Genomic DNA, 26652 nt, shown 5'->3' on the forward strand with positions numbered 1-26652 from the left:
TTATTAAGTGCAGCACTTGTGCACGACAGAGTGAAATGTGTGTACATGCCTACTCGAACAAAACTTGGTTCAGTTGAGGTACACGGTATGATTCCATCTGGGAAATATAAAAGGTATGCAGATGCAATAGTAGAATTCAGAAGAAAGTTGAATCTGAAGCATTATTTTTTTATGGTGGAGAGTGACATGTTTCTACATCAAGTCTGATTTAAAAAGAAAATATGGATCAAATGAGATTCATGATTTTAGCGCATCTGGGTCAATATCCCTAATGGACCTTGAGATGAGGAACACAGATTTATGACTCTCATTAAAAATTTAGTCCGCCATACAATTGTAGAAGCTGTGATTTAAAAAATTGACATAAATGAACTAGGACTGGTGTTTTATAGCGCTGATGTGATGTGAAAAAAAGTATAAAAAAATAAACCTGAACAAATAATTACAAAGGATATATTTTTTAATGATTTTTATGGTCAGAATTTTGTGATTATTTCCTGAGGAGAGTGACATTTTTCACTATCTTTCGGGGTTGGGCACTTGACGGGAAAACGAATCACACTTGCCACCCCGAAAATCGCACCACACATGTGCAAGTGTCTCAGCTTCAAAATGAGCCATCATACATATCCAAGTTTACGATATGGCCTGAGCAACAGAAGAAAACGTTAACATTACCGCCTATGGAGAATCTATTACGCATATTGCCCCAATTTGTGGCCTTGAATTTCAAAGGTGATGGAGTGTTTCATGGCTCAGTGACCACAATTTAGGATGATAGCTGCTGAAATCAAGGTCAGTTACACTCTTTTAGTGCTAATTAATCAAAACAATACAAAATGGCTACCCAAACTTTTGATTTTTATCAAAAATATACTAATTTTTTGTTGTTAAATAGCATTGATGCAGAAAATGGGTCATGTAAAATCTGGACAGGGGCCATTCAGAGGAAAAGAAATTATATTTTAGGGATGCTAAATGTGGCTTATCCAAATGGAAAAAGGACAAAAATGAATGTTGCACGCTTGGCAAAAATGTTACAGTTAAAAACAGTTGACATTGATAGAAATTTAGATGCCTCGCACCTCTGCCATAATGCCTTGTGCGTTAATGCTGACCATATAATTTTTGAGCCCCATGATTTAAATAACCACCGTAAGGTCTGTGTAACTTCACAAAAATGCACCACTCATGAACTGCATGGCACAACATATCCTAACTGCTTGTTGCATCTTAAACTGTGGTTTGTTCTATTTTTAATTCTAAAATTTAAGTCTCCGAGGTAACATATTGCACACTTCACTATGCATGAATCATTTACTCAAATACAAGTTTCTTACACTGCTAAAAAAATGAAAATGGGATAAAAGCCCTCCCTCTCACCCTCCAAGACACTGAAACAAACATGCATGTTTATATTAACCTGAGGTAACACATTTTACGGCTTGTTTCACGAGTGTTTACCTTTTATTGACATAGGAGGGGGAGTAACTCTTGTTGTTTACAAATGTATTTTTAACTGTGTCAGGAAATTGGGACATTCAAACCACATGAACCAACTAAAGACTAAAGTAAGCATGCTTTAAAAGAAATCTTCAAAATAAAAACCAAACAAATCAAACAAAAACTACAAAATTATAAAATTAGGATATCAAAAGTAAAATTAAAAGCTAACAGAACTGAAATAATTGCAAATGGAAGTAAATATGGACATGATTTTATTTTATTTTATTTCCTTGTATGTTGTATCAATGAATGTGTGCATGATAGGAAAAATAATTTTTTATGCAATACATGTGTGTTAACCCTCTTAATGCCAAAGCGACATATATGTCGTTTCAGTGTTGATGCCAAAGCGACATATAAGTCGTTTGGGGGTTTGATGCCAAGGCGACATATATGTCGTTTCAGCAATATTACAATAAGTATATATTATAAATCAAAACTTTGCAACCTATACTACACTAAATAATTAATGCGTTATAACATTGTTGACCATCAGTCATCTAAGTGTATTTTGGAGCAATGACGTAATATCCATGACGTCATTGTGACATTATAATTATGGCACAAGTAAATTGAGTTTTCTTTCTCTGAAAAAAAACCCGTCTTCCAGCGGCAAACGACAACGTTGGTTTTTATATTTGCATGCACGCACATGACACTGATGCTGACGATTTAAAGATCGACATAAGAGCTGGAAACACAAGATAATTGAACAACAAGACCGGGCCGCCCTTTTTTTGGCATTGTAACTTACCAGACTAACATAATATAAAACACTTTATTAACCGCATATCCGACATATTCGTCAGGCTGTGTGTTGAAAAGTACTTTAGAAAGTTTCGCACATTACGTATGTTCGAATAGTAATGTTTATGTGTTTACCCTCTCAGTCCGAAACGGGAAATCGGTCCACCCATGACAGAATCATGGCCCAAGAGAACGCACAGTTAGGACTCGCTAAATATCAAAAGAATATTGAGATTTGGAGTTATGAAAATTTAGAAAAACACTAATTTTAAACATGGAACTCAACAGAAATTCCCTAACATTGTCGATAAAATACACACTGCCAATGCCTACAGTTTCTTATCTAAATTGAGTTTCTTTTACCCAAATGGTGTTTGACTGATAAGCGACAAATACTTTACTTTAATTTGATAAACAAAATTTCGTATTTATTAGTTTTCGATAATTGAAATTTAACCATGTTTTTAACTCCTTTTGATGTTTCAAAGTGTTCTTTATTATTGCTAGCTGAGTTCCTGTCGTGAAGGAGGAAAGGTTTAATTCCATTTTTTACAAACATATATTTCGTGAACTTCGACTGTATTATTTGTGTGAACACCGCAGGAAAAATATTTTACAAACATTTTAGAATGAAATCGTGTCATTAAACATTATATGGTGCATTATTGACGGACAATTTCAGTCGGCTTCACATAGTTGATAGACGAAATATTTAATTCAAATTTTAAGTAAAGCTATTTTAAAACTGAATTTACGATTAATTAATTGCATGTCATTTAGTTCAGCGACCAATATTTTATACTTATAATATAAAAATAAGGGAATGTGGTATAACTGCAAATGAGACAACAATAAACCAAAGTTGAAAAGAAGTGGATGTCAGCAGTATTGCAGGCAACCGTACGGCCTTCAACGATGAGAAAAACAATACCACTAGTCGCCTATAGAAGGCCCCGAAATGAAAAATGTGAAATAATTCAATTGAGAAAATTAATGACCTAATTCATAATACTACATAAGGTCTTATTAAATATAGACTAGACTGTAGTGAAAAACCTCATCTCTAATACTATATGGCTTATTCATACTCATGTTCAAGTATAACACACAACTTTGTAATCATTTATTGAAAAAAAAATGAAAGTTACTGAATGTTTTTGACATTATTTTGGTATTTTTAGCCATGCATGCACCATCTGTATCCAGCTTGAAATTTTAAAGCCTGAGGGACCAGTATTTTTTATTTGAAGTCTGACTTTTCCGGATTTAACAGAAGCTAGGGATTTGAATTTCACTAAACAGATACCACAGACCTGGTCATGAAATATTCATAAATAAATTATAGAGAATAAACTGATGAAACAATATGTTCTCCGAGTGTTCGAAATTAATTTTTGTAATTTAACTTAAAAGGATCTTGTCGATAATCGTACTTCTCTGTGCGATGATTCACATTAAAAAATACAAAATGAACACCCAATGTCTATGCATTCGTTAGAAGAGAACACGAAAAGATATATAAGAGGAGACACCCTCTACTGGCACAATTTTTTTTACACAAAACCAGCAGCGGTTATTACGGCCTCTAAAATCTGGAACTATGTTTAACCTTTTGATTCGGTCAATGATGTAAAATATACCATTTAGAAATGATATAAGTTGTTTTGCAGGTGAAGAATACAAGGAGTATGGGTACTAAAATTATTTTCGATAATAGTTACGCACGGGCAATGTACGGGCAATACTTTCTTTCATACTGTTTTTTATTTGCTGTATGTTTTTGAAATTGAGGTTGTTCTACAGAAATTTACACAAAAGGAATCTTGTTACCTTCAATACCCCATCTCCAGGATAAAAAGAAGTGGTTTAGGCCTACATCAAAAGACACAATAAATTAAAAAAAATCATGACAAACAGAGGTCGACAAACATTCAATACGCAATCACATCTATATAACTTCATATATTTAATAGTCCCGTGTCGAGACAAGTTAAGATAAATTTAAGCCCGTCTTCTGAATTTATCCCTAAACATTAAATGCAAGAAACAAATGTTCTTACATGTAATATAAAAAAAAGACCACTGCTCACATGGTTTATGTATAGAGACAGCACAGGACAATGTTGCTAGGTTAAAATATCACGACATTACTCGCCTTCTTTTTTATCGGTAATTGTTAAATCAAAATGTTACTTATAGAAAAATAAAAGTTCTTGAACATGGGGAAAACGATTATAACTGACCTTTCATTAACCTTTTAGAAGAAATTATGTACAACTCCTTTTTATACAGTGGCCGAGAAGTATTTTTCACGAACAACTTTTGGTTATATATTACATTTTTTTAAATATAAATTTTATAAAGTTATTTCTAATTGGATTTCAATCAACTAATAGAAAAAAATTATCACAAATCTAATATGTTTATAAGTAATATTTATCCTTGGACAATTATCTTTTACTGGTGATATAAACAATAATTTTTCATCCCGAAGTTTGTCATATATTTTACCCAAATTAGTTTGCAAAATATTAATATCAATGTTCACATCAGTAGAAAACAAAAACAATCGAAGATAAAACCCTAAAATATCTTTTTAAAAACTGTTATGATATGAAAATATATAGCCAAAATTGTAGGTGGCAAATACGTATTGCATAATACTTTACAATATTCCCTTGCAATTAAAAAAAGAACTTTTAATAATTGGTCTTGCGTTTTAGAGAATTATATCAGTCGAAAATTTAAATGGTTAAAGTAATTAACACGTAAATTGCACAAATTCAACAGTATTTTCAAATATTTATCAGTTAACTTTACATTCTTGAGTCTCCTTGGTCCATCAAGAAGCAAATTTGTATAGAAAGATTTTAATCGGTCAATTTAGCATTATCAAAATGATCTCCTGGTCACCGCTATTGTGAATGCCGGTCGCGTAGAAAAAACAACTTTATAAATCAATATGAGAAAAAAAAACGCCAAAAAGACGACGCCAAAAGAATTTGGTACTGGCGACGTCAAATTGTCATTGCCCATACACCTTATCGCTAATCCCGCATGACCCGAGAATCAGTCCCGCTCGAACTTTTGACGTCATACAACAATCACTTTTCCATTGTGGCGTCAGATATTTTCTATTATGACGTCATAATTTTACGGGAACTTCTGTGATGTCTAGTAATGGCGGACAAATAGCGATAAGGTGTATTGGCAACGTCGAAACGTTGATTTTTTTAATGTGGCATCAAGAGGGTTAATTTGCATGTATGATGCTGTGTGTGGTATGTTTCAATGTCAATACACTCTGTAAGATGTGTACAAACTAAATTATGATGTCATAATGCAATGACGTCACAAAAACAATGACGTCACAATGTACTCTTCACCATTTTTCCCACTTTCAACACACATACAAAAAAACCTCTAAAATTCTTATTACTTGATGGATTTTGAAAACAAGACTAGTTTTGGAAAGGCATGTGACTAATCTTTACAGTAATGAACATATATTAGAGATATTTATTCAATAAAAAAAAAATATAATAGAAAACAAGACTATCAGGGTGGAAAAATTTCTTAAATCTGATAGTTTTTAAGTGAAAAACACTATATTTACATGATTTATCAACAAAATATGAGGATTTGTAGAAAGTCTGTAAGGTAGAAGAGGCTTATGAATTGCAGTTATACCAATAAAAGTTAAAACAAATGTTTAAAATGTAAATTTATAAGATATGCTTATTGTGTTTTTTTCTTCCTTAAAAAGGACATAGAACAGTTATAAACATTGCTACCTAAAAGTATTAAAATGAGCTTATTTTATTTCAGATATGGCTAAAACTTCACAGAATTGTTAAGAAATGTGTACTAAAGGGATACAAACTGCAATATAAGTGGAATCTGACATTAGCTGATCTAATATGGGTCAATATCCCTAATGGACCTTGAGATGAGGAACACAGATTTATGACTCTCATTAAAAATTTAGTCCGCCATACAATTGTAGAAGCTGTGATTTAAAAAATTGACATAAATGAACTAGGACTGGTGTTTTATAGCGCTGATGTGATGTGAAAAAAAGTATAAAAAAATAAACCTGAACAAATAATTACAAAGGATATATTTTTTAATGATTTTTATGGTCAGAATTTTGTGATTATTTCCTGAGGAGAGTGACATTTTTCACTATCTTTCGGGGTTGGGCACTTGACGGGAAAACGAATCACACTTGCCACCCCGAAAATCGCACCACACATGTGCAAGTGTCTCAGCTTCAAAATGAGCCATCATACATATCCAAGTTTACGATATGGCCTGAGCAACAGAAGAAAACGTTAACATTACCGCCTATGGAGAATCTATTACGCATATTGCCCCAATTTGTGGCCTTGAATTTCAAAGGTGATGGAGTGTTTCATGGCTCAGTGACCACAATTTAGGATGATAGCTGCTGAAATCAAGGTCAGTTACACTCTTTTAGTGCTAATTAATCAAAACAATACAAAATGGCTTCCCAAACTTTTGATTTTTATCAAAAATATACTAATTTTTTGTTGTTAAATAGCATTGATGCAGAAAATGGGTCATGTAAAATCTGGACAGGGGCCATTCAGAGGAAAAGAAATTATATTTTAGGGATGCTAAATGTGGCTTATCCAAATGGAAAAAGGACAAAAATGAATGTTGCACGCTTGGCAAAAATGTTACAGTTAAAAACAGTTGACATTGATAGAAATTTAGATGCCTCGCACCTCTGCCATAATGCCTTGTGCGTTAATGCTGACCATATAATTTTTGAGCCCCATGATTTAAATAACCACCGTAAGGTCTGTGTAACTTCACAAAAATGCACCACTCATGAACTGCATGGCACAACATATCCTAACTGCTTGTTGCATCTTAAACTGTGGTTTGTTCTATTTTTAATTCTAAAATTTAAGTCTCCGAGGTAACATATTGCACACTTCACTATGCATGAATCATTTACTCAAATACAAGTTTCTTACACTGCTAAAAAAAATGAAAATGGGATAAAAGCCCTCCCTCTCACCCTCCAAGACACTGAAACAAACATGCATGTTTATATTAACCTGAGGTAACACATTTTACGGCTTGTTTCACGAGTGTTTACCTTTTATTGACATAGGAGGGGGAGTAACTCTTGTTGTTTACAAATGTATTTTTAACTGTGTCAGGAAATTGGGACATTCAAACCACATGAACCAACTAAAGACTAAAGTAAGCATGCTTTAAAAGAAATCTTCAAAATAAAAACCAAACAAATCAAACAAAAACTACAAAATTATAAAATTAGGATATCAAAAGTAAAATTAAAAGCTAACAGAACTGAAATAGTTGCAAATGGAAGTAAAATTGGACATGATTTTATTTTATTTTATTTCCTTGTATGTTGTATCAATGAATGTGTGCATGATAGGAAAAATAATTTTTTATGCAATACATGTGTGTTAACCCTCTTAATGCCAAAGCGACATATATGTCGTTTCAGTGTTGATGCCAAAGCGACATATAAGTCGTTTGGGGGTTTGATGCCAAGGCGACATATATGTCGTTTCAGCAATATTACAATAAGTATATATTATAAATCAAAACTTTGCAACCTATACTACACTAAATAATTAATGCGTTATAACATTGTTGACCATCGGTCATCTAAGTGTATTTTGGAGCAATGACGTAATATCCATGACGTCATTGTGACATTATAATTATGGCACAAGTAAATTGAGTTTTCTTTCTCTGAAAAAAAACCCGTCTTCCAGCGGCAAACGACAACGTTGGTTTTTATATTTGCATGCACGCACATGACACTGATGCTGACGATTTAAAGATCGACATAAGAGCTGGAAACACAAGATAATTGAACAACAAGACCGGGCCGCCCTTTTTTTGGCATTGTAACTTACCAGACTAACATAATATAAAACACTTTATTAACCGCATATCCGACATATTCGTCAGGCTGTGTGTTGAAAAGTACTTTAGAAAGTTTCGCACATTACGTATGTTCGAATAGTAATGTTTATGTGTTTACCCTCTCAGTCCGAAACGGGAAATCGGTCCACCCATGACAGAATCATGGCCCAAGAGAACGCACAGTTAGGACTCGCTAAATATCAAAAGAATATTGAGATTTGGAGTTATGAAAATTTAGAAAAACACTAATTTTAAACATGGAACTCAACAGAAATTCCCTAACATTGTCGATAAAATACACACTGCCAATGCCTACAGTTTCTTATCTAAATTGAGTTCCTTTTACCCAAATGGTGTTTGACTGATAAGCGACAAATACTTTACTTTAATTTGATAAACAAAATTTCGTATTTATTAGTTTTCGATAATTGAAATTTAACCATGTTTTTAACTCCTTTTGATGTTTCAAAGTGTTCTTTATTATTGCTAGCTGAGTTCCTGTCGTGAAGGAGGAAAGGTTTAATTCCATTTTTTACAAACATATATTTCGTGAACTTCGACTGTTTTATTTGTGTGAACACCGCAGGAAAAATATTTTACAAACATTTTAGAATGAAATCGTGTCATTAAACATTATATGGTGCATTATTGACGGACAATTTCAGTCGGCTTCACATAGTTGATAGACGAAATATTTAATTCAAATTTTAAGTAAAGCTATTTTAAAACTGAATTTACGATTAATTAATTGCATGTCATTTAGTTCAGCGACCAATATTTTATACTTATAATATAAAAATAAGGGAATGTGGTATAACTGCAAATGAGACAACAATAAACCAAAGTTGAAAAGAAGTGGATGTCAGCAGTATTGCAGGCAACCGTACGGCCTTCAACGATGAGAAAAACAATACCACTAGTCGCCTATAGAAGGCCCCGAAATGAAAAATGTGAAATAATTCAATTGAGAAAATTAATGACCTAATTCATAATACTACATAAGGTCTTATTAAATATAGACTAGACTGTAGTGAAAAACCTCATCTCTAATACTATATGGCTTATTCATACTCCTGTTCAAGTATAACACACAACTTTGTAATCATTTATTGAAAAAAAAATGAAAGTTACTGAATGTTTTTGACATTATTTTGGTATTTTTAGACATGCATGCACGATCTGTATCCAGCTTGAAATTTTAAAGCCTGAGGGACCAGTATTTTTTATTTGAAGTCTGACTTTTCCGGATTTAACAGAAGCTAGGGATTTGAATTTCACTAAACAGATACCACAGACCCGGTCATGAAATATTCATAAATAAATTATAGAGAATAAACTGATGAAACAATATGTTCTCCGAGTGTTCGAAATTAATTTTTGTAATTTAACTTAAAAGGATCTTGTCGATAATCGTACTTCTCTGTGCGATGATTCACATTAAAAAATACAAAATGAACACCCAATGTCTATGCATTCGTTAGAAGAGAACACGAAAAGATATATAAGAGGAGACACCCTCTACTGGCACAATTTTTTTTTACACAAAACCAGCAGCGGTTATTACGGCCTCTAAAATCTGGAACTATGTTTAACCTTTTGATTCGGTCAATGATGTAAAATATACCATTTAGAAATGATATAAGTTGTTTTGCAGGTGAAGAATACAAGGAGTATGGGTACTAAAATTATTTTCGATAATAGTTACGCACGGGCAATGTACGGGCAATACTTTCTTTCATACTGTTTTTTATTTGCTGTATGTTTTTGAAATTGAGGTTGTTCTACAGAAATTTACACAAAAGGAATCTTGTTACCTTCAATACCCCATCTCCAAGATAAAAAGAAGTGGTTTAGGCCTACATCAAAAGACACAATAAATTAAAAAAAATCATGACAAACAGAGGTTGACAAACATTCAATACGCAATCACATCTATATAACTTCATATATTTAATAGTCCCGTGTCGAGACAAGTTAAGATAAATTTAAGCCCGTCTTCTGAATTTATCCCTAAACATTAAATGCAAGAAAAAAATGTTCTTACATGTAATATAAAAAAAAGACCACTGCTCACATGGTTTATGTATAGAGACAGCACAGGACAATGTTGCTAGGTTAAAATATCACGACATTACTCGCCTTCTTTTTTATTGGTAATTGTTAAATCAAAATGTTACTTATAGAAAAATAAAAGTTCTTGAACATGGGGAAAACGATTATAACTGACCTTTCATTAACCTTTTAGAAGAAATTATGTACAACTCCTTTTTATACAGTGGCCGAGAAGTATTTTTCACGAACAACTTTTGGTTATATATTACATTTTTTTAAATATAAATTTTATAAAGTTATTTCTAATTGGATTTCAATCAACTAATAGAAAAAAATTATCACAAATCTAATATGTTTATAAGTAATATTTATCCTTGGACAATTATCTTTTACTGGTGATATAAACAATAATTTTTCATCCCGAAGTTTGTCATATATTTTACCCAAATTAGTTTGCAAAATATTAATATCAATGTTCACATCAGTAGAAAACAAAAACAATCGAAGATAAAACCCTAAAATATCTTTTTAAAAACTGTTATGATATGAAAATATATAGCCAAAATTGTAGGTGGCAAATACGTATTGCATAATACTTTACAATATTCCCTTGCAATTAAAAAAAGAACTTTTAATAATTGGTCTTGCGTTTTAGAGAATTATATCAGTCGAAAATTTAAATGGTTAAAGTAATTAACACGTAAATTGCACAAATTCAACAGTATTTTCAAAAATTTATCAGTTAACTTTACATTCTTGAGTCTCCTTGGTCCATCAAGAAGCAAATTTGTATAGAAAGATTTTAATCGGTCAATTTAGCATTATCAAAATGATCTCCTGGTCACCGCTATTGTGAATGCCGGTCGCGTAGAAAAAACAACTTTGTAAATCAATATGAGAAAAAAAAAAACGCCAAAAAGACGACGCCAAAAGAATTTGGTACTGGCGACGTCAAATTGTCATTGCCCATTGGCAACGTCGAAACGTTGATTTTTTTAATGTGGCATCAAGAGGGTTAATTTGCATGTATGATGCTGTGTGTGGTATGTTTCAATGTCAATACACTCTGTAAGATGTGTACAAACTAAATTATGATGTCATAATGCAATGACGTCACAAAAACAATGACGTCACAATGTACTCTTCACCATTTTTCCCACTTTCAACACACATACAAAAAAACCTCTAAAATTCTTATTACTTGATGGATTTTGAAAACAAGACTAGTTTTGGAAAGGCCTGTGACTAATCTTTACAGTAATGAACATATATTAGAGATATTTATTCAATAAAAAAAAAATATAATAGAAAACAAGACTATCAGGGTGGAAAAATTTCTTAAATCTGATAGTTTTTAAGTGAAAAACACTATATTTACATGATTTATCAACAAAATATGAGGATTTGTAGAAAGTCTGTAAGGTAGAAGAGGCTTATGAATTGCAGTTATACCAATAAAAGTTAAAACAAATGTTTAAAATGTAAATTTATAACATATGCTTATTGTGTTTTTTTCTTCCTTAAAAAGGACATAGAACAGTTATAAACATTGCTACCTAAAAGTATTAAAATGAGCTTATTTTATTTCAGATATGGCTAAAACTTCACAGAATTGTTAAGAAATGTGTACTAAAGGGATACAAACTGCAATATAAGTGGAATCTGACATTAGCTGATCTAATATGGGTCAATATCCCTAATGGACCTTGAGATGAGGAACACAGATTTATGACTCTCATTAAAAATTTAGTCCGCCATACAATTGTAGAAGCTGTGATTTAAAAAATTGACATAAATGAACTAGGACTGGTGTTTTATAGCGCTGATGTGATGTGAAAAAAAGTATAAAAAAATAAACCTGAACAAATAATTACAAAGGATATATTTTTTAATGATTTTTATGGTCAGAATTTTGTGATTATTTCCTGAGGAGAGTGACATTTTTCACTATCTTTCGGGGTTGGGCACTTGACGGGAAAACGAATCACACTTGCCACCCCGAAAATCGCACCACACATGTGCAAGTGTCTCAGCTTCAAAATGAGCCATCATACATATCCAAGTTTACGATATGGCCTGAGCAACAGAAGAAAACGTTAACATTACCGCCTATGGAGAATCTATTACGCATATTGCCCCAATTTGTGGCCTTGAATTTCAAAGGTGATGGAGTGTTTCATGGCTCAGTGACCACAATTTAGGATGATAGCTGCTGAAATCAAGGTCAGTTACACTCTTTTAGTGCTAATTAATCAAAACAATACAAAATGGCTTCCCAAACTTTTGATTTTTATCAAAAATATACTAATTTTTTGTTGTTAAATAGCATTGATGCAGAAAATGGGTCATGTAAAATCTGGACAGGGGCCATTCAGAGGAAAAGAAATTATATTTTAGGGATGCTAAATGTGGCTTATCCAAATGGAAAAATGACAAAAATGAATGTTGCACGCTTGGCAAAAATGTTACAGTTAAAAACAGTTGACATTGATAGAAATTTAGATGCCTAGCTCGCACCTCTGCCATAATGCCTTGTGCTTTAATGCTGACCATATAATTTTTGAGCCCCATGATTTAAATAACCACCGTAAGGTCTGTGTAACTTCACAAAAATGCACCACTCATGAACTGCATGGCACAACATATCCTAACTGCTTGTTGCATCTTAAACTGTGGTTTGTTCTATTTTTAATTCTAAAATTTAAGTCTCCGAGGTAACATATTGCACACTTCACTATGCATGAATCATTTACTCAAATACAAGTTTCTTACACTGCTAAAAAAATGAAAATGGGATAAAAGCCCTCCCTCTCACCCTCCAAGACACTGAAACAAACATGCATGTTTATATTAACCTGAGGTAACACATTTTACGGCTTGTTTCACGAGTGTTTACCTTTTATTGACATAGGAGGGGTAGTAACTCTTGTTGTTTACAAATGTATTTTTAACTGTGTCAGGAAATTGGGACATTCAAACCACATGAACCAACTAAAGACTAAAGTAAGCATGCTTTAAAAGAAATCTTCAAAATAAAAACCAAACAAATCAAACAAAAACTACAAAATTATAAAATTAGGATATCAAAAGTAAAATTAAAAGCTAACAGAACTGAAATAGTTGCAAATGGAAGTAAAATTGGACATGATTTTATTTTATTTTATTTCCTTGTATGTTGTATCAATGAATGTGTGCATGATAGGAAAAATAATTTTTTATGCAATACATGTGTGTTAACCCTCTTAATGCCAAAGCGACATATATGTCGTTTCAGTGTTGATGCCAAAGCGACATATAAGTCGTTTGGGGGTTTGATGCCAAGGCGACATATATGTCGTTTCAGCAATATTACAATAAGTATATATTATAAATCAAAACTTTGCAACCTATACTACACTAAATAATTAATGCGTTATAACATTGTTGACCATCGGTCATCTAAGTGTATTTTGGAGCAATGACGTAATATCCATGACGTCATTGTGACATTATAATTATGGCACAAGTAAATTGTCTTTTCTTTCTCTGAAAAAAAACCCGTCTTCCAGCGGCAAACGACAACGTTGGTTTTTATATTTGCATGCACGCACATGACACTGATGCTGACGATTTAAAGATCGACATAAGAGCTGGAAACACAAGATAATTGAACAACAAGACCGGGCCGCCCTTTTTTTGGCATTGTAACTTACCAGACTAACATAATATAAAACACTTTATTAACCGCATATCCGACATATTCGTCAGGCTGTGTGTTGAAAAGTACTTTAGAAAGTTTCGCACATTACGTATGTTCGAATAGTAATGTTTATGTGTTTACCCTCTCAGTCCGAAACGGGAAATCGGTCCACCCATGACAGAATCATGGCCCAAGAGAACGCACAGTTAGGACTCGCTAAATATCAAAAGAATATTGAGATTTGGAGTTATGAAAATTTAGAAAAACACTAATTTTAAACATGGAACTCAACAGAAATTCCCTAACATTGTCGATAAAATACACACTGCCAATGCCTACAGTTTCTTATCTAAATTGAGTTCCTTTTACCCAAATGGTGTTTGACTGATAAGCGACAAATACTTTACTTTAATTTGATAAACAAAATTTCGTATTTATTAGTTTTCGATAATTGAAATTTAACCATGTTTTTAACTCCTTTTGATGTTTTAAAGTGTTCTTTATTATTGCTAGCTGAGTTCCTGTCGTGAAGGAGGAAAGGTTTAATTCCATTTTTTACAAACATATATTTCGTGAACTTCGACTGTTTTATTTGTGTGAACACCGCAGGAAAAATATTTTACAAACATTTTAGAATGAAATCGTGTCATTAAACATTATATGGTGCATTATTGACGGACAATTTCAGTCGGCTTCACATAGTTGATAGACGAAATATTTAATTCAAATTTTAAGTAAAGCTATTTTAAAACTGAATTTACGATTAATTAATTGCATGTCATTTAGTTCAGCGACCAATATTTTATACTTATAATATAAAAATAAGGGAATGTGGTATAACTGCAAATGAGACAACAATAAACCAAAGTTGAAAAGAAGTGGATGTCAGCAGTATTGCAGGCAACCGTACGGCCTTCAACGATGAGAAAAACAATACCACTAGTCGCCTATAGAAGGCCCCGAAATGAAAAATGTGAAATAATTCAATTGAGAAAATTAATGACCTAATTCATAATACTACATAAGGTCTTATTAAATATAGACTAGACTGTAGTGAAAAACCTCATCTCTAATACTATATGGCTTATTCATACTCCTGTTCAAGTATAACACACAACTTTGTAATCATTTATTGAAAAAAAAATGAAAGTTACTGAATGTTTTTGACATTATTTTGGTATTTTTAGACATGCATGCACGATCTGTATCCAGCTTGAAATTTTAAAGCCTGAGGGACCAGTATTTTTTATTTGAAGTCTGACTTTTCCGGATTTAACAGAAGCTAGGGATTTGAATTTCACTAAACAGATACCACAGACCTGGTCATGAAATATTCATAAATAAATTATAGAGAATAAACTGATGAAACAATATGTTCTCCGAGTGTTCGAAATTAATTTTTGTAATTTAACTTAAAAGGATCTTGTCGATAATCGTACTTCTCTGTGCGATGATTCACATTAAAAAATACAAAATGAACACCCAATGTCTATGCATTCGTTAGAAGAGAACACGAAAAGATATATAAGAGGAGACACCCTCTACTGGCACAATTTTTTTTTACACAAAACCAGCAGCGGTTATTACGGCCTCTAAAATCTGGAACTATGTTTAACCTTTTGATTCGGTCAATGATGTAAAATATACCATTTAGAAATGATATAAGTTGTTTTGCAGGTGGAGAATACAAGGAGTATGGGTACTAAAATTATTTTCGATAATAGTTACGCACGGGCAATGTACGGGCAATACTTTCTTTCATACTGTTTTTTATTTGCTGTATGTTTTTGAAATTGAGGTTGTTCTACAGAAATTTACACAAAAGGAATCTTGTTACCTTCAATACCCCATCTCCAAGATAAAAAGAAGTGGTTTAGGCCTACATCAAAAGACACAATAAATTAAAAAAAATCATGACAAACAGAGGTTGACAAACATTCAATACGCAATCACATCTATATAACTTCATATATTTAATAGTCCCGTGTCGAGACAAGTTAAGATAAATTTAAGCCCGTCTTCTGAATTTATCCCTAAACATTAAATGCAAGAAAAAAATGTTCTTACATGTAATATAAAAAAAAGACCACTGCTCACATGGTTTATGTATAGAGACAGCACAGGACAATGTTGCTAGGTTAAAATATCACGACATTACTCGCCTTCTTTTTTATTGGTAATTGTTAAATCAAAATGTTACTTATAGAAAAATAAAAGTTCTTGAACATGGGGAAAACGATTATAACTGACCTTTCATTAACCTTTTAGAAGAAATTATGTACAACTCCTTTTTATACAGTGGCCGAGAAGTATTTTTCACGAACAACTTTTGGTTATATATTACATTTTTTTAAATATAAATTTTATAAAGTTATTTCTAATTGGATTTCAATCAACTAATAGAAAAAAATTATCACAAATCTAATATGTTTATAAGTAATATTTATCCTTGGACAATTATCTTTTACTGGTGATATAAACAATAATTTTTCATCCCGAAGTTTGTCATATATTTTACCCAAATTAGTTTGCAAAATATTAATATCAATGTTCACATCAGTAGAAAACAAAAACAATCGAAGATAAAACCCTAAAATATCTTTTTAAAAACTGTTATGATATGAAAATATATAGCCAAAATTGTAGGTGGCAAATACGTATTGCATAATACTTTACAATATTCCCTTGCAATTAAAAAAAGAACTTTTAATAATTGGTCTTGCGTTTTAGAGAATTATATCAGTCGAAAATTTAAATGGTTAAAGTAATTAACACGTAAATTGCACAAATTCAACAGTATTTTCAAAAATTTATCAGTTAACTTTACATTCTTGAGTCTCCTTGGTCCATCAAGAAGCAAATTTGTATAGAAAGATTTTAATCGGTCAATTTAGCATTATCAAAATGATCTCCTGGTCACCGCTATTGTGAATGCCGGTCGCGTAGAAAAAACAACTTTATAAATCAATATGAGAAAAAAAAAAAAACGCCAAAAAGACGACGCCAAAAGAATTTGGTACTAGCGACGTCAAATTGTCATTGCCCATTGGCAACGTCGAAACGTTGATTTTTTTAATGTGGCATCAAGAGGGTTAATTTGCATGTATGATGCTGTGTGTGGTATGTTTCAATGTCAATACACTCTGTAAGATGTGTACAAACTAAATTATGATGTCATAATGCAATGACGTCACAAAAACAATGACGTCACAATGTACTCTTCACCATTTTTCCCACTTTCAACACACATACAAAAAAACCTCTAAAATTCTTATTACTTGATGGATTTTGAAAACAAGACTAGTTTTGGAAAGGCCTGTGACTAATCTTTACAGTAATGAACATATATTAGAGATATTTATTCAATAAAAAAAAAATATAATAGAAAACAAGACTATCAGGGTGGAAAAATTTCTTAAATCTGATAGTTTTTAAGTGAAAAACACTATATTTACATGATTTATCAACAAAATATGAGGATTTGTAGAAAGTCTGTAAGGTAGAAGAGGCTTATGAATTGCAGTTATACCAATAAAAGTTAAAACAAATGTTTAAAATGTAAATTTATAACATATGCTTATTGTGTTTTTTTCTTCCTTAAAAAGGACATAGAACAGTTATAAACATTGCTACCTAAAAGTATTAAAATGAGCTTATTTTATTTCAGATATGGCTAAAACTTCACAGAATTGTTAAGAAATGTGTACTAAAGGGATACAAACTGCAATATAAGTGGAATCTGACATTAGCTGATCTAATATGGGTCAATATCCCTAATGGACCTTGAGATGAGGAACACAGATTTATGACTCTCATTAAAAATTTAGTCCGCCATACAATAGGGATCATTCGTAATATTTCTTCCTGTAGACGTCGCTGGTGTTCCATAAGTGGTTGTCGGAAACGTTTTAATCACTTGGACGCTTGAATCGCATTACGTTGCACATGTTTACATTAGTAACCACAAATTATCGACACTCGCTAATTTCACCAACCTAAGCTTCAAAATTGTTGTGTCCCCGGCTGCAATTATTCTGAAGGGGGACCACAGATTCCCAAAAGACAATGAAATTCTTTTGAAATGGAGAGAAGGCATCAAGAGAGTTGATCCACCCATCAAAAATATCTAGCCTTCTAGGGAAACCCGGCGGAAAGTCGACCAAGTTTGCCATAACCAGCTGATAACCATGTCATGCCAGGAGATTATATAACAACAGGATTAGGTTATTATGTATTTATATTTTTTTTTATATTTAGTACATTATTAAACCTCTTTGTTTCATTTTTTCTCGATTAAACAGCCCAATAATTTGACAGGTTATTATTTATTAAAATAGGGGGATGACACAGGGATGTATTTTATTCTTCAAATACACCCTCACACTTTGCAAGTTTTTTCCTAGTCTTCACACTTTGTAAGTTTTTTCCTAGTTCTCACACTTTGTAAGTTTTTTCCTAGTCTTCACACTTTGTAAGTTTTTTCCTAGTCTTCACACTTTGTAAGTTTTTTCCTAGTCTTCACACTTTGTAAGTTTTTTCCTAGTCCTCACACTTTGTAAGTTTTTTCCTAGTCCTCCCACTTTGTAAGCTTTTTCCTAGTCCTCACACTTCGTAAGTTTTTTACTAGTCTTCACATTTTTTCACCCTTTTACCTTTGTTTGCATTGTAAATAAGAAATAATAATTATGTTGTGCACTTAATTATAGCAAGTGAAATATATTTCCCTGACAAAACAATGCATGAAAGGAAGAGAACTACATATATTGGGAAATATGACAATCCCTATATTGCATTCTAAAAAAAACCATGGTACACATGAGCATAATTTTTTTATTTGTTTGTCGCAATAAAGTCTGAATTTTCTAAGGACTTTACATTAAACTTATGGCAAAAGCTGTGTGAACAATTTTTTTTAATTCTTCAAAGTTGGAAATCAAAGAGTATTTTTGTGAGAAAAAAAACATCACACACATACCCGCATTAAACGCTTGTCCTTTATGAATGATAAGAAAAATTTCTGAACCTGCAGTTTATTAAATAACATGATGCTTTGTGGTTTCCTGTTTTAATATTTCAGAAGCCATCATGGATAACAGACTTTTTACCCAACCATGAAGTGATGGATGGGATACATCTTTATGTTTAAAATGAATTCATGGTTAAAATCCAAGTGGCTGCAAGTGCGAGGATCAATACTTCTGTCAGAACCAGATGTAAAAAAAAAATTTGACAAAGGTGACAACAAATGGCAAATAGTGGAATTATGAAACAGGATTTATTTACTAGCCAAGACAGTTCGATCCTTATATTAACACACAAACTTTTCTGAAAGGGAAATTCCAACTAGATCAGAAGAAAGTAGTTTGTGATAGAAAAGTGTCATCCAACCGAATTCACATTAAAAGAGTCCTTGTATTGTCTAAAAGTTACACAAGGGTAAAACTTAATGCCCCTCCTTCGCTGTGGCAGGGGAATAAAAAATCTGAAACATGTAATTCCACGTGGAAACTTCTAATTCAACTTGGTTCCAGAATTATCTATGTTTGCTGTGTTCTTTCTAATCTCATAAAAATACATTGTAAATAAATATGCATAAAAGATGAAATGGATTTACATGCAATTGATTTTATTATTTGTTCTAATGTGGTGCTGTTTCACCACTGCTTTCCCAGTTAGCACCAAAAAAAAATAGAAAATGTTGAAAAAATATTGTAGAAAAATATCAAACTCATGCAAAAATGTATGGCGTTAAAAATATTTTCAAAACATTTTCATGATACTTTTCAAACATCATTAAAATGTTACTGAATTTTGATGACAATGTTTGTAAAATGTCTTATAAATGATTTGAATGTGTTTGTTAATCAAATATCCCTGAAACATTTTAAAAACATATAAAAATTCATTTCTGCAGGATAAAATGTTTTGAAAAAGTTCAAAAAATATTTTTTAACAAAATGTTTTAATCATCTTCATATTCTCAAAAAATCGTTAAAAAAAATCATTTAAATGTTATACGAAATATCATTATAAAAATGTTTTCTAACATAATCTTTCAAGTCCTTTTATAAAATATTCAGAATATAATTGAGAATGGAAATGGGGAATGTGTCAAAGAGACAACAACCCGACCATAGAGCAGACAACAGCCGAAGGCCACCAATGGGTCTTCAATGCAGCGAGAAACTCCCGCATCCGGAGGCGTCCTTTAGCTGGCCCCTAAACAAATATGTATATTAGTTCAGTGATAATGGACGTCATACTAAACTCCAAATTTTACACAAGAAACTAAAATTAAAAATGATACAAGACTAACAAAGGCCAGAGGCTCCTGACTTGGGACAGGCGCAAAAATGCGGCGGAGTTAAACATGTTTTTTGAGATCTCCCCCCTCCCCCCATACCTCTAGCCAATGTAGAAAAAACAAACGTACAACAGTACGCATAAACAATGTTTAATATCAGAGACAGATTTAGGAGTGGGGTGCCTTTATGGCCCTTATGGAGCTACATTTATGGTTAATCCAGATTTTTTTATTACTCTCAAAACTTTGTCTAGTTTGGGGTATGATGACCCCTTTCTATGCCCCCGCAACTGAAAGTTGGGGGGAGGGGGCATATTATTTTACCCCGGTCTGTCCTTCTGTCTGTCTGTCCGTCCGTCCCATTATGGGTATATAGTTATTCAGCATAACTCCTCCTACAGTTAGAATCCTAGGAAGTTTTCACTTTGCTGTCTGTTTGTACATATATTGAAGATGTGCATGTGGTCAGGGTTTTGATTTTTATTAATATTTGCTCTTTTGGGAGATACAATGTAGTTGAACTTTGTCATTTTTGGGGTATAAGCGGTTAAATGTTATAGTTATTTTAAAATAACACTTTGCATCTACGGGGGCATCAATTGTGTCTCCCAGACACAATAATATCTCAAAGAAAGTCCTACATTGACTTTGTTTTAATACAGTTACTTCAGAGTGGATTGGGGGGGATCACTTTATTTAGATTCAAAATCCTGGATCAACATTTGAGAAAACAACTGCCGTCATACTGATCTTTATCCCACATCTCCTTTTACATTTGTCTGCATGCTGTTGATGCCGGCTTAATCTACATATATTTTGGCTATTTTTGTCGGGTTGATGTCTCATTGACAAACCCCAATATTTCCTGTCTTAGATATCAATTTTATTGAATAGTCCATTTTTTTGTATTTTGCACTGAACACATATGAAAAAGAAGATGTGGTATGATTGCCAATGAGACAACTCTCCACAAGAGACCAAATGACACAGAAATAATTACAACTATAGGTCACCGTACAGCCTACAACAATGAGCAAAGCCCATACCACATAATTTGTTTCACTTGCATAGAGGTATTAATTTTTTCAGATTATAAATATCCTCATGCATTTCATTTGGTCCAGCATTGAACAAATTTTTTTCTTAGAAGTGTTTTTTTATCTTTTGTTTGATCATGTGTAGCATCTGTCATTTTCTGTCTGAACAGCTTTTCGATGGTTTTTTTTGCTGTCTTGGTCAACAATACACAAGATAACAACAATAAGAAATGCAAAAATTTTATTTAATTTTGTCATTTCACTGTTCTTTTTCATTTTTTCTTTTGTTCCATTCTTTTTATTTCTCTTGACTTCTGCTGGCTTCTGTAAAGAAAATGTTAACAAATTAGTCCTGTTGTTTAGTGAGTAAACTAGTGGAGATAATTTAAATTTCACCAAATTACACAAGAAAATTTTATTTTAATCCAGTCTGGTTTCATAAAAATTTATATTGAAAAGCGACATCTAATCAGTGTGGCTGGATTCGGAAGGAATATTCATAGCTATTAGATATGCACGTACATCTGTGGAGTTTCAGGTGTATTATTATCATACGAGTCTGTAACGGTAGAGTTCACCAGTACTAAAATAAAACTGTACAGTACCATTTTCCCAACTGAGATTAGGTCCTGTAACCTTTACTTGGTCTTAACACAAATACATTTTTGTGATATAGATTGAGGCTATAAAAGGATAAATACCTTCACACAATCTGCTCCTCCAGAATGTTTTGAACGTAAGCTTATACATTTTGGCTCCTCTAATTGATTCTACAAAAGATAAAAAAAAAGACAAAATATCAAATAAAATACAGTCAAGAAAAAATCACATTGTACAAGTCAGCTACAAAGGTCACAACATTCAAAAATGAAAGAAAATTCAAACAAGAAAACTAATGGCTTGATTTTAAATTATAAAATAAGACAATAAAAAAACAAATATATATGTATATATATCAGAAATTAACCAACTATAACTACTAGATTAAAGGCTCCTGACTAGGATTGACACATTAACAATTATCTATACTTACAAAAAATGTATCTGGCCTGGCCTGAAGGGCTAGCGATTAATCACAGGCACTTGTCTCAGAAAAAATTTCCTATATGCCTTAATATAACACGTGTTATATATTGAGGTATATAGGAAATTTTTTTCTGAGACAAGTGCCTGTGCGATTAATCATGAAAACTGTATAATGAATATATTGTCTTTCATGGTTACAAATATCTATCAGTAGAAAATGTTATCTATCAGTAGAAAATGTCTGCAATATTTCACTATTTTATATTACTTTACTAACTAATACATTGTTGATGACGCTGAAAACAGCATACCTAATATATGCTATGTCTTGCTTTTGGACTCTGTCAAGGCAAGACAAAAAGGAAAGAAATCAATGATTCAAGTTCAAATATATTGATGGATTGTTGGAATCTTAATGTCCAGTGACAAATATTTAATGCATGTTCCAGCCAAAGTTTAATTAAACAAGCTAAGGAATGGTTTGAATTTTTTTAAAACATGTAGGTAAAGATTTTTTAAAGTACTATTACATAGATTAAAATGTTAGGATTACAAAGGAGGTTTCTGCTTGCCATGAAATATTTGAAAAACAAGATATCAAGTGGATTTAATGGTATAACTAATAAAATTTTGAAAAATTCTTGTATGCTGAATGTTGGGCATGATATGTATATAAAATTATGAAACACTACTTTTTTCTTAAAAATTAATAAAATTTTCTCTCTAGCAAGAAGTTCTTATTGGAGAGAAAATTTATTTAACCCATATTCAAAGGAAGATGTTTTAATAGCCCTTCAAACCATAGAGGTATAACCCTTTTTACTAGTTTAGGAACATTTTTTTCTAGAGAATAATAGTTTAGAAAACTATTTAGAATCATATAAGATTATCTGCCAAGAACAGATAGGATTCAAAAAAGGACGTAGAACTATAGGGACCACATTTCTAAGTTTAAAAAATATTTAGTTGGGTTAGTTTTCATAATTATTTTCTAATCAATTTTGAAGAATTTGAAATTATTCCATATTTAAATAATTCCTTGTTTGAACTTGAATTACAAATAAAACTTCATTATAGATGTATATATCTTTAAAATTTCCAAAAATGGCCCCATCATGTTATATGTAAAAAGTTTGCAGAGAAGGGCCTTTATATTTTTTTTACAGTGTCTTTTTTTTAAGTTGATGAAGCTGAGACATATTAAAAGATTTAAAGCTTAAAAATGTAGAATCATGTCTTGTTTAAAAGTGGTATTGGGAGGATTTAATACTTTCCTTGTGTAATTGTCCCATTTTCAAAAGTAATAAATTGTTTATATATAACTGGGACTATAATACTATTAGTATAATAGTCCCAGTGTATAACAAGTTAAATTTAATTTTCCCTTGCCCAGTCTGCATGGTTTATATCACATTTCATGGCCAACAGATAATATCTGTATAGAACCCCTATTTTTAATTATTATTATACAAAATCATTTAAATGTATCCTAGAAAGTTTAATTATACATTCATGACTATTTATAAGTTCAGTGGGTTTTTTGTTGTTGTTTTTTTTCTAACTTGGGGTACATGTATTTGTCACTTGGTATTTCACTAAATATTTCATATAAAATTGCATTTCAAAAGATTATTTAGGGGACATTTCTGATTTGATTTTATGCAACTTGGTACCAACAGCAGAATAATTATTTGTTTATTTTCATTTTCTTCTGAGATAAACATAAATATTATTGTCTATTATAAACAATCTTGCTATATATTTATATTTCAACCAAATTGAATTGTAAAAAATAGTACATGTGTTCACATCAGGAGAAAATAAAAACAACTGATGACAGAGCTATGACAAAACAATCAAATACTCTTTATATACAATTCAGCGTTTTTCAACACATTATTTGTAAAAATACAACCATAAATGCCTCCAATAAACGTGTTTTTATATGAAATATATAGCCCAAAAATGTAGGTACCGAAATCTTTTTGGCCATGTACTGTAGCGGCGTTTCCGCTTTATATAATAGAAGAAATCTCAATATTTTTTTAAATACATCGTTTACCTTTCTATAAGATCTATAGTTCTGTCTCTTGTGACAGCTCCATGTAACGTTAGTTCTGGAACAGACCAGGTGATGTAATCATCGGATGCCATTGTTTACGTTGTAAATACAGATGCAAGCGTTTTACGTGATTGAAGCGTTCAAGTAACCACTTATGGAACCGCAGCGCCGCCACGCGTGAAAAGTCGTGAATGATTCCTATTGTAGAAGCTGTGATTTAAAAAATTGACATAAATGAACTAGGACTGGTGTTTTATAGCGCTGATGTGATGTGAAAAAAAGTATAAAAAAATAAACCTGAACAAATAATTACAAAGGATATATTTTTTAATGATTTTTATGGTCAGAATTTTGTGATTATTTCCTGAGGAGAGTGACATTTTTCACTATCTTTCGGGGTTGGGCACTTGACGGGAAAACGAATCACACTTGCCACCCCGAAAATCGCACCACACATGTGCAAGTGTCTCAGCTTCAAAATGAGCCATCATACATATCCAAGTTTACGATATGGCCTGAGCAACAGAAGAAAACGTTAACATTACCGCCTATGGAGAATCTATTACGCATATTGCCCCATCTGTGAACCATTGAAGATATAAAAAGAAAAGGAAAAGAGAATGGACCCTATCAAAAAGGAAGATGATGATGGATGGCTGCTCAACGTCCAGCGGCAAATTACTATGCATATTCAGGGCGAGAACATGTAATATGAATATTAACCCTACTAGACCGACACGCTGAGCCGGCTTTTTGACGTGCTAATTCACAAGGTAACAGTCTACAGGAAGACATGCCACCTTACTCGGGCACATTATTCTGACTCCGAACCGACCAGTCCTTGCTCTTACTCCTTAATGCCACGTGCTTAGCGTAGAAGCAGCAAATACCAATTTTAAAATTCTTTGGTTTGACCCAGCCGGGGTTCGAACCCACGACCTCCCGCACTCGAGGCGAACACGCTACCACGAGATCTCCGAGGCGGTCAAAAAGGAAGAACAAAAATAATTAAGACCTTTATTTGGAATGGTTGTTATTTTTTTTAGCTTTACATATATTGATATGTCTCAGTATAAACCTGGAAAAACTTATAGAAAAACTAAAAGCATCATTATGATATATCATTTAGATTTTCTGCAGACGAAGAGAATTTGTTTTCGGGTGTTACTAAGTACGGGGTAAAAATCATAAGTCGACGAAAGAAAGAAAACAGCAGGGCAAATTAAGACAACAGGACATATATTATGGGTTTTGCTCATTGTCGAAGGCCGATTGGTGACCTATAGCTGTTAACTTCTATGTTATGTCATTTGCTCTCTGGTGGAGAGTTGTCTCATAGTCAATCATACCACATCTTCTTATTTTCATATTAAATGTTTTACAAAACACGGAACGAAATAAATTAAAAAAAAATAAAAACGGGAGTTCCAGTTGAGTCAGAACTTCAACGTTGAATAAGAAATAAATTAAACTGTTTGATTTTTTTTTTTAATTATACTGTAGTAAACCATGTAAATGTCGTACATAATTCTTCTGAAGTTTTTAAAATAGAAATACATGAAAACAATTGGTCGTCTATCGTCTATGTGTGTGTGTGGGGGGGGGGGGGGGGGGGGGGTTTAAAGCAGATTCGTAAAAGTGAATTTGAAATACTGCAGTATTCATTTTTATTTAAAAATTTCACTTGGATCATACACTGTATAGTGCAGACAATCTGAAGTACACTCTTGATTTTTACCGACATCATGTTGCTTATTTCCGAAAGATGTCTTATTTTTCCGTTATTTATTTGACCCGTCTACATTTTTTTATTTTCAGGAAAGTACTTCCAGTGACACAACTCGTTCTTCATCACTACAGGAAGTGTAGAAAAGAATATTGGTTTTCCAAAAATATGAATACAAATAAAAGAAATTCACTGTACTACAATAATGCTACAGATGACAAGTGTTTCGGGTTCAGGTCCTTTTACGAGAAGGAAATGGAACTTATGGGAAAAATAAAAACAAGCGTTTTAGAATTACAAAGAAAACTGCTATTATGAAAAAAAAAGTAACATGTACGACCAATTGCAATTTCAGCTTTTAATTATTGTCAATAAAACAAATCTTAATAATTAGGTATAATTACGTACCTGCTACACGTGATCTCCGTTATGTTGTTGACTGCTGACAGTTTTGATAAAATTCATTCAATTCAATTTCTTCTTTGAACCAGCATTCAGTAACTGCGATCATTCTTAGATCAGTGCTTTGTGTCTTTTGTCCTTAATTTCAGTTGTTGTATTTTTTTTTACTTCATG

General features: G+C 32.2%; 3 long non-coding RNA genes across 3 annotated transcripts; 2 read left to right on the forward strand and 1 right to left on the reverse strand.

Moving 5' to 3' along the window:
* The first annotated feature begins 257 nt into the window (after window positions 1-257).
* On the forward strand, window positions 258-17755 carry LOC127718155 (uncharacterized). The gene is made up of 4 exons (XR_007989588.1): window positions 258-795; window positions 6082-6714; window positions 11833-12465; window positions 17589-17755. It is a non-coding gene; the product is annotated as an uncharacterized LOC127718155 (long non-coding RNA).
* Window positions 17756-17758: 3 nt separating this feature from the next.
* On the forward strand, window positions 17759-19541 carry LOC127718163 (uncharacterized). The gene is made up of 2 exons (XR_007989598.1): window positions 17759-18144; window positions 18999-19541. It is a non-coding gene; the product is annotated as an uncharacterized LOC127718163 (long non-coding RNA).
* A 1947-nt stretch (window positions 19542-21488) lies between these two features.
* LOC127718158 (uncharacterized) lies at window positions 21489-22007 on the reverse strand. The gene is made up of 2 exons (XR_007989593.1): window positions 21964-22007; window positions 21489-21586 (listed from the first exon to the last, which is right to left on the reverse strand). It is a non-coding gene; the product is annotated as an uncharacterized LOC127718158 (long non-coding RNA).
* Window positions 22008-26652: the final 4645 nt, after the last annotated feature.

This window comes from Mytilus californianus, unplaced genomic scaffold, assembly GCF_021869535.1.
Source record: "Mytilus californianus isolate M0D057914Y unplaced genomic scaffold, xbMytCali1.0.p SCAF_10, whole genome shotgun sequence".
Taxonomy (NCBI): Eukaryota; Metazoa; Mollusca; class Bivalvia; order Mytilida; family Mytilidae; genus Mytilus; species Mytilus californianus.